Consider the following 14,360-nt stretch of genomic DNA (forward strand, 5'->3'; position numbering starts at 1 on the left):
CAGGAAACTGGAGCAAAAAAGAGCTGGGACCTGAACCCAGCCACTCTAATTTGGGATATGGGGTCTCCAGAGGTGTTTAAATTGCTGGGCTACACACCTGCTCCCCCCTGCCCCATTTTGTTTATCAATAATTTATCTTTCTCCTCTCCTGTGCACAATGTAGGGAATTTTTTAAGCCCTCAGGCCACCAAAATCCAAACAATTTGGGTCCCTACATACTGTTGTTGGATAAAACACAGGATACTCAGTTAAGTTTGAACTTTACGTTGACAACAAATAATCTTTTAGTGTATGTATGTGCACATATATTGCATGGGGCATACCTTGCAAAGCAATTATTGTTTATTTAAAATTCAGATTTAACTGGGGGCCTATATTTTTGGGTGCTGGCAATCCTAGTTTCCAGAAACTCCAAGGCAGACCCTTTGGATCCACTGCACTGAAAAGATACCATACACCATGGGGGCGCCTGCGGATCGCATATTCAAAAGGCCTCAGGTCCTGGATCACAGGAACTGTAGGAATGGATTTCACCTGGGCTTTCTGTGAGGCTGGGATGGGAAAGCAGGAGAAAGGACGATGGGAGAAAAGTGAGTGTGACTCACTGGCAAACTGGCTACTGGAGTGCATAAGCTATTGCCAGGCAAGGGGGTCCGGTAATTTTTTTTTGCCACTGCCTGCGATGTCCTTCTAGGGACAGATGATGGGAACTGTCCCTCCCTAGTCTTGTTCGAATATTTCTGTGCTGCCACTGTCAGCCAACTACAATCTTAGGAAAGTACCCTATGCATGTTTCTAACATTAGTGAAGCATCCCATGCATGGCTCTCATGTTAGATCTTGTGGTTCCTTCATTCCAGAAATGTCCTGCTTTAAATCACATTTTTGGTTTCAATCCAAAATCCCTCTGAGCAGGGCCCAGCTGGCTGGACCCCTCCTGGGTGAGGCTCAGACCGCGTCTGTGCCTGCCTTCCACACCTGGGGCCTGCCTGGCAGGCATTCCCTCCCCACAGCCCGGTCTCCTGGAAGCCTCCTGGGAAGATGAGTGGGAATCTGGAAGGCAGATGGGCCTCTGGCTCCAGGACTGCCCTGGCCAGAAGTATGGGCCCAGCTAGAGGGGGGATAACCGTGTCCACATGTGAGTTTGAAAATGTGCATAATATTGTGCATTCAATGATATATTTGGCTGATCCTGTGAACAGAACATAATCAAACTTTGGGTAAATGGAAATTCCTCTAGGCCTACGAGGTTTTCAAACCTGTATGCAATATTGTAAGTGTGTTTTTGGGCAGAGCATGTGTTAATTATCTTTGTATTTCTCAGCACATACAGAAATAATTCATCAGCTCCACTCCTTCTCTGTCCAAACGTGCTCCTTGCCTCTATTCCTAACCTATGTTGCAGGCACCACCATGCACCATCAAACTGCACTAAGAAGACAAAAAATACCTCCTAGATTCTGGTTTCTTTCTGAACTCCCCACCACCAAGACATCACATTCTGCCAATTCTGCTTTTTAAGGCACTCCCCAGTTTGCCTGTCCTCTGACTCCTACCACCTGCCTTACTCAGCTAAAAGATGGCTTTAAGTTAACTGGTATTTTGTTGGGGCCCCAGATAGATGAACAGACTGGGTGGCACTGGTTTTGTGGTTTTGTATTTGGAGTAAATTTCAGCTTGCAGCACATTACCCAGGTTTTCTTTCTAGCACAGCCACAAGGATCATAGCACCTGTGTTCGTGTGCCCCGGGGACTACCAGCCCAGGTTCTTGGGCAGGCACTCAATGTAGTTGTTAAGATGCCTGTGTCCCTTTACAAGGTGCCTGGGTTTCCTGGCTCTGGTTCCTCATGGATTCCAGCTGCTAGCAAACAGGCACCCTGGGAGGCAGTGGTGGTGGCTTATGTCCCTACCACTCAGGTGGGAGACCTGGATTAAGTTCTCAGCTCCCAGGCTTTGGCCTGGTCCAGTCCTAGAAATTGTGACCATTTGGAGAGTGAACCAGCCGATGGGGGCTCCTTCTGTCTCTGGACTTATCCTATTTGCCACAGCTGGGGGCTCAGCAGTGGTGTGGCTGTCTTCATGACTGGACAGTACTTCTGAAAGACCCAGACTTCTCCCCACTGGATCAGGCCATGCTCTGGAAAAGTCTGGGGCATTGATGTATCTGTAGCTTTGTGTCTGGTAGGGAAGACAAGTGTCAGGAGATGCTGTTGCTAGGCACATAAGGTACCCATTGGGACATAATTGGTTCTGGAGAGCTGCAGACCCTCTGCACAAGAGGTGATGCCAATGGGAATAATACTAGCGTCAGTCATTCAATTTATTCACTGTCCCCGTATTTGTTATACACGTACCTCTCCTATGTACCAGGCACTTGGAAATACAAATCTATGCAAAAAAGGAAGTCAAAACCAGAAAAATCATTTACACTTAGAGGGCTCAGGTGGCCAGAAGCCCGAGTCACAGTCAGGAGCACTCAGTTGAGCGGCCCAGACAAGCAGGTGCAGGTCATTACTGAAGAACAGCACTTAGGGATCCACTAGGGGTGCAGGAGGACAGTCTATGCTCAGGAGTTAGGAAGATATAGGGCGCAATTTCCAGCTGGAATGTAGGCATAAGGACCACCCCAGGAGCCCAACCATGGCAGCGACAGCACAGAGGAGGAGGTAGGGGAGAGGACTCAGGGACCACAAGAAAGTCTATCCTCTCCTACTATCTAGGTCTGCATTGGGAACAAGGTATGCAGTTGTTCCAGGCCTGCTCTTGAGATGCCTGACTGTGAGTCTGAGATGGCCTTGTGAGTGCCTCATGGAGTCGCTGAGTGGGTCCCCTGCTTCCCCTCCTCAGTGTGGATTGGCTGAGACATCGGCAGGCTGAGTTGGCAGGAGCAGGCCATTGGTGAGCACTCGCTGTCTGTGAAGCAGTGTCAGGAGCCCAAGCCACAGAGTGTGAGGAAAAGCCAAGTCTCTCTTCTCCAGGATGAGCAGAGGCTTTTACAGGAGAGGCATGGTCAACAACAGAAGCACTTAGAGACGCACACATGCACACATTATCACAGGGCCCTGGACCTCCCCGGTTTACAAACATTGCTTCAACACATTAATATTTAGGTGTTGCTCCATGAAGTGAACCTTCTAGATGTTACTAAGAGTATCCTTCAAAGAGAGGGAATTAGATATGGTAGAGCTTACTGAGAAGGGAAGCAACATGGTGCTATATAAAGAACAGCTGATTTTCAGGTACTTCATGCCTAGACATACTAGAAATTTCTGCGGTAACCAGCAATCTTGTATACAACAAGACACACCCTTGCTTGATTCTTTCACACAGAGATTGTTCCCTACTTCTAAGTCATTTAAAACCCAAACCCAAAGCAATTCGATTATAGTGTGGTCCCTCTGCTATGTTTTGTACGGCTGCAAAAACACATTAGCGGTGCGTTTCTTTGGTTCAATCCTTGGTATGATTTTAAGAGTAGTTGGCAAAATGGAGATAACCTGGGATCAATCCGTTGCAGTGTTCCCCGCCTCCTGTTCAGCAACACGGTCATTCCTGCCTTTGAAAACATGTGTTTTCAGTTCTCTTGAAAAAGATTCGTGTCTTGTGAAGAGGCCGCCCCAGCTCTGCGGCGGCAAGCAAGCGCCAAGCATGCGCGTTGTACTCGTGGGGGTTCTGAGGAGAGACGGAGGGCTGAAGGCCGCCTCGCTGGCGTCACCCTCGCTCATGCGATGTCACGGTGCTTTGTGCGAACTGTGGGCAGTGCCTGCTCTTCGGAACCTCAGAGGGACGTAAGTGGCCTGTTGTGCCATTCTTCCCACATCCCCGCTAGGAAAGGGGTCCGCACTTGGGTCCCACAGGGCCTTCCGGCGTCGCGGCCATGCCAACCCTTTGAAAGAGAGATTTCTGTGGTAGTGAGAGGCTTTCTTCACGGTCAGTGGTCAGTCACTGGGCGCCTGTCCCCGGGGGCGCCTGCCTGTGGGCGACGGGCCCCACTCACTCCAGAAGGAGGCGCGGGCCCTGAAGACCAAGCTGTGCTGCCGTCGGTCCGGGGAGCCCTTGGCGGAGAACAGGGCCCCCATGCGGGCCGGAGCCGGGCCGTCCTAGAACCCCGCCGAGGTCAGTTCCTCCGCTGCCGGGCTGCCCCCGGAGCCCTGCCCTTACCAGTGACCCCGTTTTGCCGCCGAGCTGCGAGGTTGGAGCAGGCTCCCTGCGTGGGGCGAAGCTTTTTGTAAAGCTTGGCCTGCACCGGCAGGAAGCGGAGCATTCTCTCCCCTCCCTCAGAGCCACAACATGCCGGCCACCCCTGCGAGTCCCGGGGGACGTTTCCATTTCTTTTTCTTCCGGAGGATCATTGAGAGAGGGGAGAGCTAGGGCCGTGGGGTGGGGGGCGTGGGGGGCACGTTGGCATTTTTCTTTAGAACAGCCAACCTCCAAGAGCCCTCTGCACTCCGCTGTGGCGATTTGCTCGCAGGCCCTGCCCGGGGACGTGGGCCGGGGGCTGCTGGCGCCCGTGGTCAGTAGATGGCGCTCCGCCTCCGCTCAGCTGTCCGGGGAGTCGCGACACCCGTGCAAGGGCTCTGCGGTGCAAACCGAAAAGGGGTGTCTGTCGCTCGCCCAGGCAAAAAGGCAAATATTAAACCTAGCATTTTTTTTTTTTTTGCATTTTTGAGAAAGAAAGCCTTTCTATTTAGGTTCATGCCAGGTTCTCTGGAGATGCGGTTGGAAACTCCCTCTGCCACTGAACTCATCGCTGTGGCCTTTTATTCACTTAAAAAAATGCTTCCCCAGGATCCCAGCTCAATTACCTTTTGTCTCTCCTCTGTCCTAACACTCGGGTAGGATGCATGAAAAACAAAGCAAGGTTTGACATCCGTTTTCTCTGCCCAAACCAAATGGAAATGTTGGCCTTGTTACGTAAAGACTTAGGCATAAATGTGTGTGTGTGTGTGTGTATGGACACAAACAAGTATACATAAATATACCTATGTATAAACAGATACATATAAAATCTCAAATTATATTCCACACATCTTTGTTTTTACCCAAGGGCAGAAATATAGAAATATGTGTTTCTTTGGATGCAAGTAAATATAGACAATGCTTTGCCTAGTATCTTCCGGTGATTATGTTTACACGTCATTTCAGAAATCTAATACCTGAAAAACTATCATGAATGTCTGATAGCTAATCAATTCAGCAACTAGTTACTGACTGCCAATGATGTGCAAAGCCCTTTATTCTGTGCTGTGGTGAATGCAAAGCCCTTACCCTTTAAGAATTTACTCCCAGTCCTGGAAAAGTCCTTGGACACCTGGTGCTAAAGAAGTGTTTTGTGTGTTTGAATACATGCATGTAGGCTGTGAATCTGTGCTCCACATTGGGTTACGATCAAGATCTTGGGGAATGTGATGGATTTCTAGGGCAATACATCTGTGATGAATGTTAGGGTGGTTGGGTTGCCTCCAAGTGCCATGCTTGGTTTAAGCAGGTGCTGTGTTGCATCAATAAGACTGTGATTAGGCACCTGCAAAGGGCCACTTCAGATTGGTAGAATTGACTTTTCTCTAATTCATTTCCGTGTGTGTCATTTTAGTATTGGCACTTTGCAAATACTTGACATTGTGGTTATATTCAAGAATATGTAAGTGTGAGAAGGATATACTAATATTAAACAGTAACTCATTGCTACCAGAACCTAGAATATCACCATAGCTTCATTGCTGTTGCTTCCTATTCCCATGTATAATTAGAAATAATTTTACCCAGAAAATACTTAGTACATTTGGATAGGAACGAAGAAAAATTCCTCAGATGTGAAAGCCTTGCGGCTTTGTGTGTGTGTGTCTGTGTGTGTATATACACGTACATGCTATTAAATGTCTTTCCAGAGGTCTTGGTCTGTTGCAATAGCCTTGCCAATCCTTCAATTACTGTTTTTCTTTCATGAGAAATTGTTACTAGAATGCACTCACCCTTTTAGGGAGCTGTGAATGTGGTTATAATTGCTTGTTTCTAAGATAATTGGCCTGACTGTGTAGCCCTGGAAAAGTTACTTGAACAAATGGAATGTGGAGGGGAGCCTGAGCTGCATTCAGACTTAATCTCAGCTGCCAGGCCTTCCTGCACCGTGGCCCCAGAGAAATACAGTGGATTCCAAGAGATGAAACCAGAGTGCTCTCCAAGTAAGGCCATCTCAGAGTGCAATGACCACTTGAATTTTGACATTTCCTTGAGGGAGGAATGTTCTTTGAATGGCAAAATGACCCCTTGTGGCTTTTGATGGGTTCAAGTTGAGTCAATGGGGCTGAATGGACTGCCTCTAGGATCCTGATTCGCTTTACAAGAGGCTCTGGAGTGTCCGCATCTGAATGTGTTCTGAGTCTGCAGGAGTATTAAGGGAAGGAGACTGGGGAAAGGTGGATTGATTGGGGGCGTTAAATCAATGCAAAACTTTTGAACATCTATTGTGTGTATTATCAGTAGCCTTTGATACTACTCATCAAAGAGTTGTGCTAATTCATTACAACTGATAGGAAATGACTGTTCATAGCCTCTAATGAGAAGCTAAAATAGACTTGCACTTAAAAATACAGGCTTCTAAGGATAAGGCACAGATGCTATGAATTTCCCCTTCTCCCAAAAGTCAGGCTTATTTTACTCTTAAAAAGAAAAAAGTTTGTAGGAAGCTCCTTGTCGTGCATATCTGTGCACTAACTGGGGCTTGGTAACCAAAAAGGTTAAAGAAACTTTAATTTGCTAAGAGCAAGAGAGCAATCATTCGCAGGGGAAAATGGAGACTAATGTTGTAATTAGGTGAGCAACTCGGTCAAGAACAACTCATTTAATCACAGAATGCCTGGCCATTCCTGAATTCATGGATTGGTGGAAGCGGAGCCAGGAAAATCAACCTGAAAATTCAGTGTTCTATTTCTTCTAACTTTTTTCCCCTCAGCAACATTTTCTTTGTGATAAAGACATAGATAGGGTCATAGGGTTATATGGGCATTATGGAAAGCATCAGGTTTGGAAACTATTTGAATGTGATAAGTTTGTAAATTTGTTTAAAAAGCAGAGCAACAGGGAGTGAGGAAGGGGAGAGAGAGCAAGGGAGTATGTGTGCTTCCGTTGCTAGTTCACTCTCCAAATGGCCACAACAACCAGGGCTGGGCCAGGCTGAAGCCAGGAGTCTGGGACATCACCCTGGCCTCCTGCATGGGTGGCAGGGGTGTAAGTACTCAGACTGTGTGCATTAGCAAGGGGCTGGATTGGGAGTAGAGCAGCTGGGACTCGAACCAACACTCAGATGTGGGATACCTGTGGCATTGTAAATGGCAGCTTAACCCTTAACTCTGGCCCTAGAATGTGACCAGTTTTGAATAAGTGTTGTAAAGAGTTGCTACCCAAAGAATTTCTTCCCAGAAATTATTTTATAAGGCAGGGTCAAGGCCACACTGTTTGCAAATGCAGTAAGCAATGGGGTTGGTGTAGCTAAGCATTTTTTCCATGATGAGATATTTAGGCATGTCTTTTTGCAAGTTAGATACTTTCTAAAAAAAGTTACAGAAAGCCAGGCAAGTAGTACACTTCCTTTTTGGAGCTCTGTGTAGCCATGAAGTTGCAATAAAAAAATTCTCTATATCAAAGCAGAAGTCTGCAGCCAATGGCACTGACTTGTGTAACCCGACATGCAAAGACCTCAAGGATGAGAAAAGTAACAGGCAGAAACTTATATTTAGGAAAAAATTCATTTATGTAAATTCATAGTAAAATGGTCAGAAACATACACAAGATGTGAAAACATTTGTAGAACACTGAATTTAAAAGATGAGGTTATTTTGATGCAAAAAAAACTATGTGTATATAGTTTTCAAAACATGAATTTGCGTGATCGCTTTGAAGACTTTGACAGGCATGGGTTTCAAAAATTTTTTACAGCAAAATGAGCTTATTTATTTTTTCAAAGATTTATTTATTTAAAAGTCAGTTACACAGAGAAGGAGAGGCAGAGAGAGAGAGAGAGAGGTCTTGCATCTGCTGATTCACTCCCCAGTTGGCCGCAACTGCTGGAGCTGCACTAATTAGGAGCCAGGAGCTTCCTCTGGATCTCCAATGTGGGTGCAGAAACCCAAGCACTTGGCCATCCTCTACTGCTTTCCTAGGCCATAGCAGAGAGCTGGATTGGAAGTGGAGCAGCCAGGATACAAACCAGCGCCCATATGGGATGCCAGCACTGCAGGCGGCAGCTTTACCCACTATGCCACAGCGCCATCCCCTAGCTTATTTTTTAAATTTATTTTCCACAAACTTTTAAAAATACATAGGCTAAACTGTAAACTTGGTTACCCTTTCTCCTTGGGAGGAAATCTGGTCATGTAGCAGCAGAAAAAAATGCGCTTGTACCTTGTACTCCACACGTAATGTTCAAATCAAATGTTTTATTGTTAAATTTATAGAATAAGGTTTTTTTTTTTTTTTTTTTTTTTTTTTTTTTTTTGGACAGGCAGAGTTAGTGAGAGGGAGACAGAGAGAAGGTCTTCTTTTTCCGTTGGTTCACCTCTCAAATGGCTGCTATGGCTGGCGCTGCACTGATTAAACGAAGCCAGGAGCCAGGTGCTTCCTCCTGGTCTCCCATGGGGGTGCAGGGCCCAAGGACCTGGGCCATCCTCCACTGCCTTCCCAGGCCACAGCAGAGAGCTGGCCTGGAAGAGGAGCAACCGGGACAGAATCTGGCACCCCAACTGGGACTAGAACCCAGAGTGCTTGCACCGCAGGTGGAGGATTAGCCAAGTGAGCCACAGCGCCGGCCTATGGAATAAGTTTTTAAAGATTGATTGTAAATGTCATCAAAGTGTTTCAAACACATAAGGAAAAACACATATTTCATCTTGTGTTTTGTGTCTTGAGTATACTCGACATTTTTTGTTACATCATTTACTGTAGCACAGATAAGAAGGGGTTAAGCCATCTAGGACATTTTTAAACGCCTGGATTCTTGCAATCAAAGCAATCAAAATCCTCTTGCACCTTAGCCCTCTGCCACCATTTATCAAATAGGTCCTGGCTGCTGGGAAGACAACAGTGGTGCTTCCCAAGTAGGAAATAGCCAGCTGTTAAATGGTTTACATGGGGTGGGGGCCGCAAACACCTCCCAGCACCCTGGGAGAAAGGGAGCAGCAGTGGCCACTCCTGTGTGGGTCCCATGTATGCTTTGTTCTCCTAGAGTGGGACCTTCCCCACCAGTAGCTGGATGTCCTGGAGGGGATTGAAACAATATCCTGGTGTGCAGAGAAGAAGTTAGAGATGAGTGAATCTGTTTCTAACACGGAAGAAGTCAGCTTTGGGAGTTCTCTGCAGGAATGGGATCCAGAATTTCAGACTCCTGCCTGAGCTGTTTCTTGATCGCATATTTATTGTCACAAGCTCTGTGGTCCTTCCTTGTAATGCCTCATGTTACCAAGGTGTCTGTCCCCAAGCCGCGTTTGTAGGTAGGGAAAATTCTGTGCTGGTTCCTGTTGAGGGTGAGAAAAGGCCTTTGGGCTGTCGGTTGAGTCCTATCCTGAGCCAAGGCTTTGTGCACTGGGCATGCAGTTACAGGACATACTTCATGCAGGGTGAAGCTGCATTGACAGTATCTATTTGAGTCGTCTTTTTTTTTTTTTTTTCCCTCCTCTGGTTCTCAGAATCTTAGTTGCTGCCAGTTCATTCTTGGGTTTGTTCAGACAGGGATGAGAAATTACAAGGATTTTGGAAGGAGTTGGAGGGAATCACTCCTTCACAAAACTGTCTTCTTGGGAAAGGAGAACTGGTCTGTTTGTGCTTTTGTGGAGTCCTGGGGGAAGGCCAAGTATGAATCAGTGTAGAGAAATTATAAAAGGTGCTCCTACTTTTAGGAACTGGAGATGGGTGCAAACAATGACAAATACACCAAGACATTATCCTTCAGATGTGTCCGGATGTGGATCTCCGCTTAAGTGCTTGTACAACTCTCAGTTCTACACCTGAAAGGAAATTCTAACTTTGAAGAAAGCACACATGAAAATTACAGCTCAAGAAGTTGGGATATACAAAACAGTATGGCAAGTTAAGCATGGTTATTTGAATCATTTAAAAATGTTTATCCTCAAGGCTAGTGAAAAATAGCAGTCAGTTTCTTATGGGGGGCCTGCCCCATGCCTGCCTCACTTTGCCCTCTCCCTGGAGATTGCCAGAAGCCAGCCTTGCCTGCCTCTCTGACTGCTATGGTGAGCAGCCCCTTAGAGTGGATGTTTGCCCTAGGGATTTCTATCCAGAGACTGGGTTAGGACAATAGGTCATTTTCTTTTTGAAATCCAACTTTGTGTTTTCTTTTTTTTCTTCAGTAGTCCTGTTACTTTTTCTGAAGTCCTCCTGCCTGTTTTGGTTCTAGGGAAGGTGTGGGGAGAGAAAAGCCTCTTAGCCTTTCTGGGCAGGTTCAATTCAGTGTTCAGGATCTGTGTCTGGGCCTGTAGTGAAGCTCCTTATTCACGACACCAGAGCCCACCGGCTCTGCTCGGGCAGTAGAGTAGAAATAACTGAGGAAGTAGTGGGGGCAGTGGGCCCAAGAAGGGTGCTACAAGCCCGCAGAAAACTAGGGAAAGATTCTCTCAGGATCGAAGGATTAGAAAATGGCACCAGTCCTCCTCATGGAAGAAGGCTGGGAGGTGCAGCATGAGATACGGTAAGAATCAAACCCCCTACATGGTTGGTGCCGTGGCACCGTGGGTTAAGTTGCTGCTTACAGCACCAGCATCCCATGTTGGTATGCTGGTTTGAGTCCTCACTTTTCAACTCTGGCTGATACTCCTGGAGATACAGAAAATGACCCAAGTACGTGGGTCCTTGCCATCCACTTTGGAGACCTGGATAGAGCTCCAGCCTCATGGCTTCAGCCTGGCTTGGACTTAGGTGTTGGGATCATTTGGGGGAATGAAGCAGCAATGGCAGATTTTTATGTCTGTCTCTGTAACTCTGCTTCTCAAATATATAACATGATTTCTTAGACTAAAAGAAGTCAAAGACCCTCTTTGTCTAGACTGAAGCTGCCTGGTCACAGGCTACCCCAGTTGATGAGCATAATGCAGATTGGATTTTGGGCCCCACTTGCTCCTTTGGTCAGAGATGTTTGTGCTGTGCACTTGTGGCTCAATGGCATACAGAATCCCCTCTGCCTGAGAATCCGTTCCTAGAGCCGCCCTGTTGCAGTGTGATGTTCAGAGCGTGATTGAGAGCTGCCTGGCCAGTGAAGTGGAAGCAAGGAATGCCAAGGGAACTTGTCAATAGGACCAACCATTCTCGTACGTGGCAAAGGTGGACCCTAGAGGGCGTAAGTCTTGGAGAATGGTCACAGGTGGCCAGGGCTCCATGAATATGTTTGAAAAGTATTTGCTGTTGTCACTGGGTTATTGAATTTTCAGGATGTTTGGGGTTTGGAAATTTGTTTTAATTGGAGCTCTAGTTTTCCAGGCAAGTCAGGTTTTTCTCAATTGAAGTTATTCTTGGCCAACATAAATAATAGTGTAATTCCCACAACTTGTTCTTCACTTAGACACAAACTTCTCTGTAACAAGATTCCTTCTGATTTCATTCAGTGCCTTCGTCATCAGTGTCTCTCTTATTCACACCAATGTGGTCAGAGTTCTGTGGATGTTTTGTCTCCACTGGTGGCATGGTCCAGACTTTGTGGAATCATCCACACTGATGAATCTGGAGTTTTTTTAGATAAGGATTGACCCATATGAGGCTTCAGAACGAAAGTCATCCCATAGCCAAGTAAGTTTGGAAGAGTGTTGAATGTATTCTCGGCGTATTATCTTCCATTTATATGATGATTATCAGATTGGAGTTAATGGAATTACTCTGGCAACCTTTTAACCTTGTGTAGCTTGGTATTCCCTAGGCTAATCTGACCCTGAAAGTCTTTATTTATGCATAACAGTTTCATGAAAACACTTTTGGCAAACTTAGTTCTAGATTTAAGATTCTCAGAACTGAAGATAATCAAAGAACATTTTTCTCTGGATGTTTAAAAATGTAGAATCCTTCTGGATTGGCTTATTTTCCTATTTGGAAATTTGTTTCTGTTTCAAAATGATCTATGGGCTTCTGTTTCCTCAAGGGGCCCATGCTGGTCTGGTTTTTCTTTTTAATATTGCACTTCCTCAATTTGAATAAGTTATACTGGTTTACCATCAATTCCTTTCTTCTGACTTTCATCTAAAAATAAATTAAAAGTTTTCATCTTTGCACTTATGCTTGGATAGTGCTTTGCCACGTATAAAGTATTTTCACATTCATTATCTTATTGATTCTTGCTAAGACATTCTAAACAACCTTGCAAATAGTATTTAAAAATCATTAGGGCTATTAATATTCTATTTAGTCTGCAAAAAAGGTGAAATAGCTGACTCTGGCATATCACTGAACTAAGAGAATATAAAATTTTGCCTGTAGCAAAAGTGCTTAGAGCTTTTACTAAAACAGATTGTCAGGTTCAAAGAGAAAATAAAAAGGAAAGCAAACCCTGGAAGAGTGGTTTTCTATTGTGATTGTTAGAAATACTGCCTTGTTTAAAAAAAAAAAAAAAAGGGCTCCTCCTGGTTTATCTTCAAGCTTGGTCATGCCGTGTTCTGAGGGTACTAAATACAACATAGCCTCAAATATTCTGTAACTTAAGTCATGATACTTTCTGTAGCCCCCAGGAAATACATCATAGAATAAAAATACTCTGCTATCTTTAGTTTACCTGTAAGTTTGAGGAAGAATGTTATCTTTAGAGTTGTTCTTTAGTTACAGATTCTAGGGTTTTTAAAGTAGTTTTAACCTCCTGGTTTCTATTAGTTATTCAATAAATGTCTTTCTAAATATTGAAATAACAGCAAAATCTTGGAATGCATGTTCCCCTTTGTTACCCATACCTTGTGGGGTTTTATCCATTAACACAAATTATAGTCAGTCTGAACCAAGTTGCTTTCAGATCTTAATTCCTATTGAACTTATATAATTTTTAACAATTTTATTAAGATATAATTGGTAAACAATAAACTTCCTAGGTTTAAAGGATGCAATTGATTTTTGACATGTGTGCAGGTATGATATAATTGGCACACTAAGATAATAACCATTTCTACTCATCAACTCCCAGGAGTATTTCCCTCTCTTCTGTCCCCAGGCAATCATTGCCCTGTTGAATGTCATTATAATTTAGTTTGAACTTTCTAGAACTTTATACAAATGAACTCATGCACCATACACTGTTTTTGTGTCTGGCTTCTTTCACTCAGCATGGAGATTCTGAGGTTTGCTATATCACTGTGTGTATCAATAGTTCATTCCTTTTAAAAACTTCTTTTGAGCATAAATGATACTTAGGAACATGTCATCACTGAGTATTAATTTCTTACAGGAATATTTCAGATTTTGTTGATCTACTTGTTACTGTGCCATAGGGTGTTACTAGGATTTTAAAACTGCTATGAAAACCAGCAGTAGAATGTTTAGGTAGCATGGTAGGGATGTGTTTACTTTTTTAAAACAATTTTTGACATGCCACTTGTGACAACATCTCAATGAATTGCAGATTACCAGTTAAAATTTTAAAAAATGTCTTCAGTATACAGCTTATACCAGGTACTGTGCCAAGAGCGAGTGCAGACAAAAATAGACATATAGCCTGTTTGTGTGTGGCTTATAGTCTGGTCACACGTTTCTAGCAATTTATGCATTGATAGGTGATTCTGTGAATGAACACAATGCAGCAAGTTGATTTCCAAACTTTAGGTCAGGGGAGTCTTTCTAGGTAAGTGGTAATTATGGGTGAGTGGGGGTAAACTAAGTGGAGGGCTGGAGGGTACAGACGTAGGAAGAGCAATTCAGAAGGAGGGAACAGCATATGCTTAGATCTCAAGGTGAGTGCAAACAGGCACACTTGAGGACTGCACAAATCTAGGAGGCTGGAGAAGTAGGCAACAATCAGATCATGCAGAGCTTAGAAGGTCCATTAATAACCAGACCATTTTTTTAAAAGAGAATCTAGAAGCCATCGAAGAGTTTTAAGCAGGAGGATAACATGCTCAGATTTAGACTTCAGAAAGATGACTCTGGCTGCAGCACACAGAATATATTACAGGCTCCCAGGATGGACGTGGAAGAGCAGTTAGGCTGTTGGAATAGTTGTGAGCATAATCTAGAATGGTGAGGAAGGCAATGGGGCCAACCAGACGAATTTGAGAACTGTTTTGGGGGATAAAATTGGCAGATCTGAGATGCATGGAGTAAGGTGTGCAGTGCAAAGCACATCAAGGGTGATGGCTTATAAAACTGTACTGATGGTCCTCTTCCCCACT

Source organism: Lepus europaeus, chromosome 6 (assembly GCF_033115175.1).
Source record: "Lepus europaeus isolate LE1 chromosome 6, mLepTim1.pri, whole genome shotgun sequence".
NCBI lineage: Eukaryota > Metazoa > Chordata > Mammalia > Lagomorpha > Leporidae > Lepus > Lepus europaeus.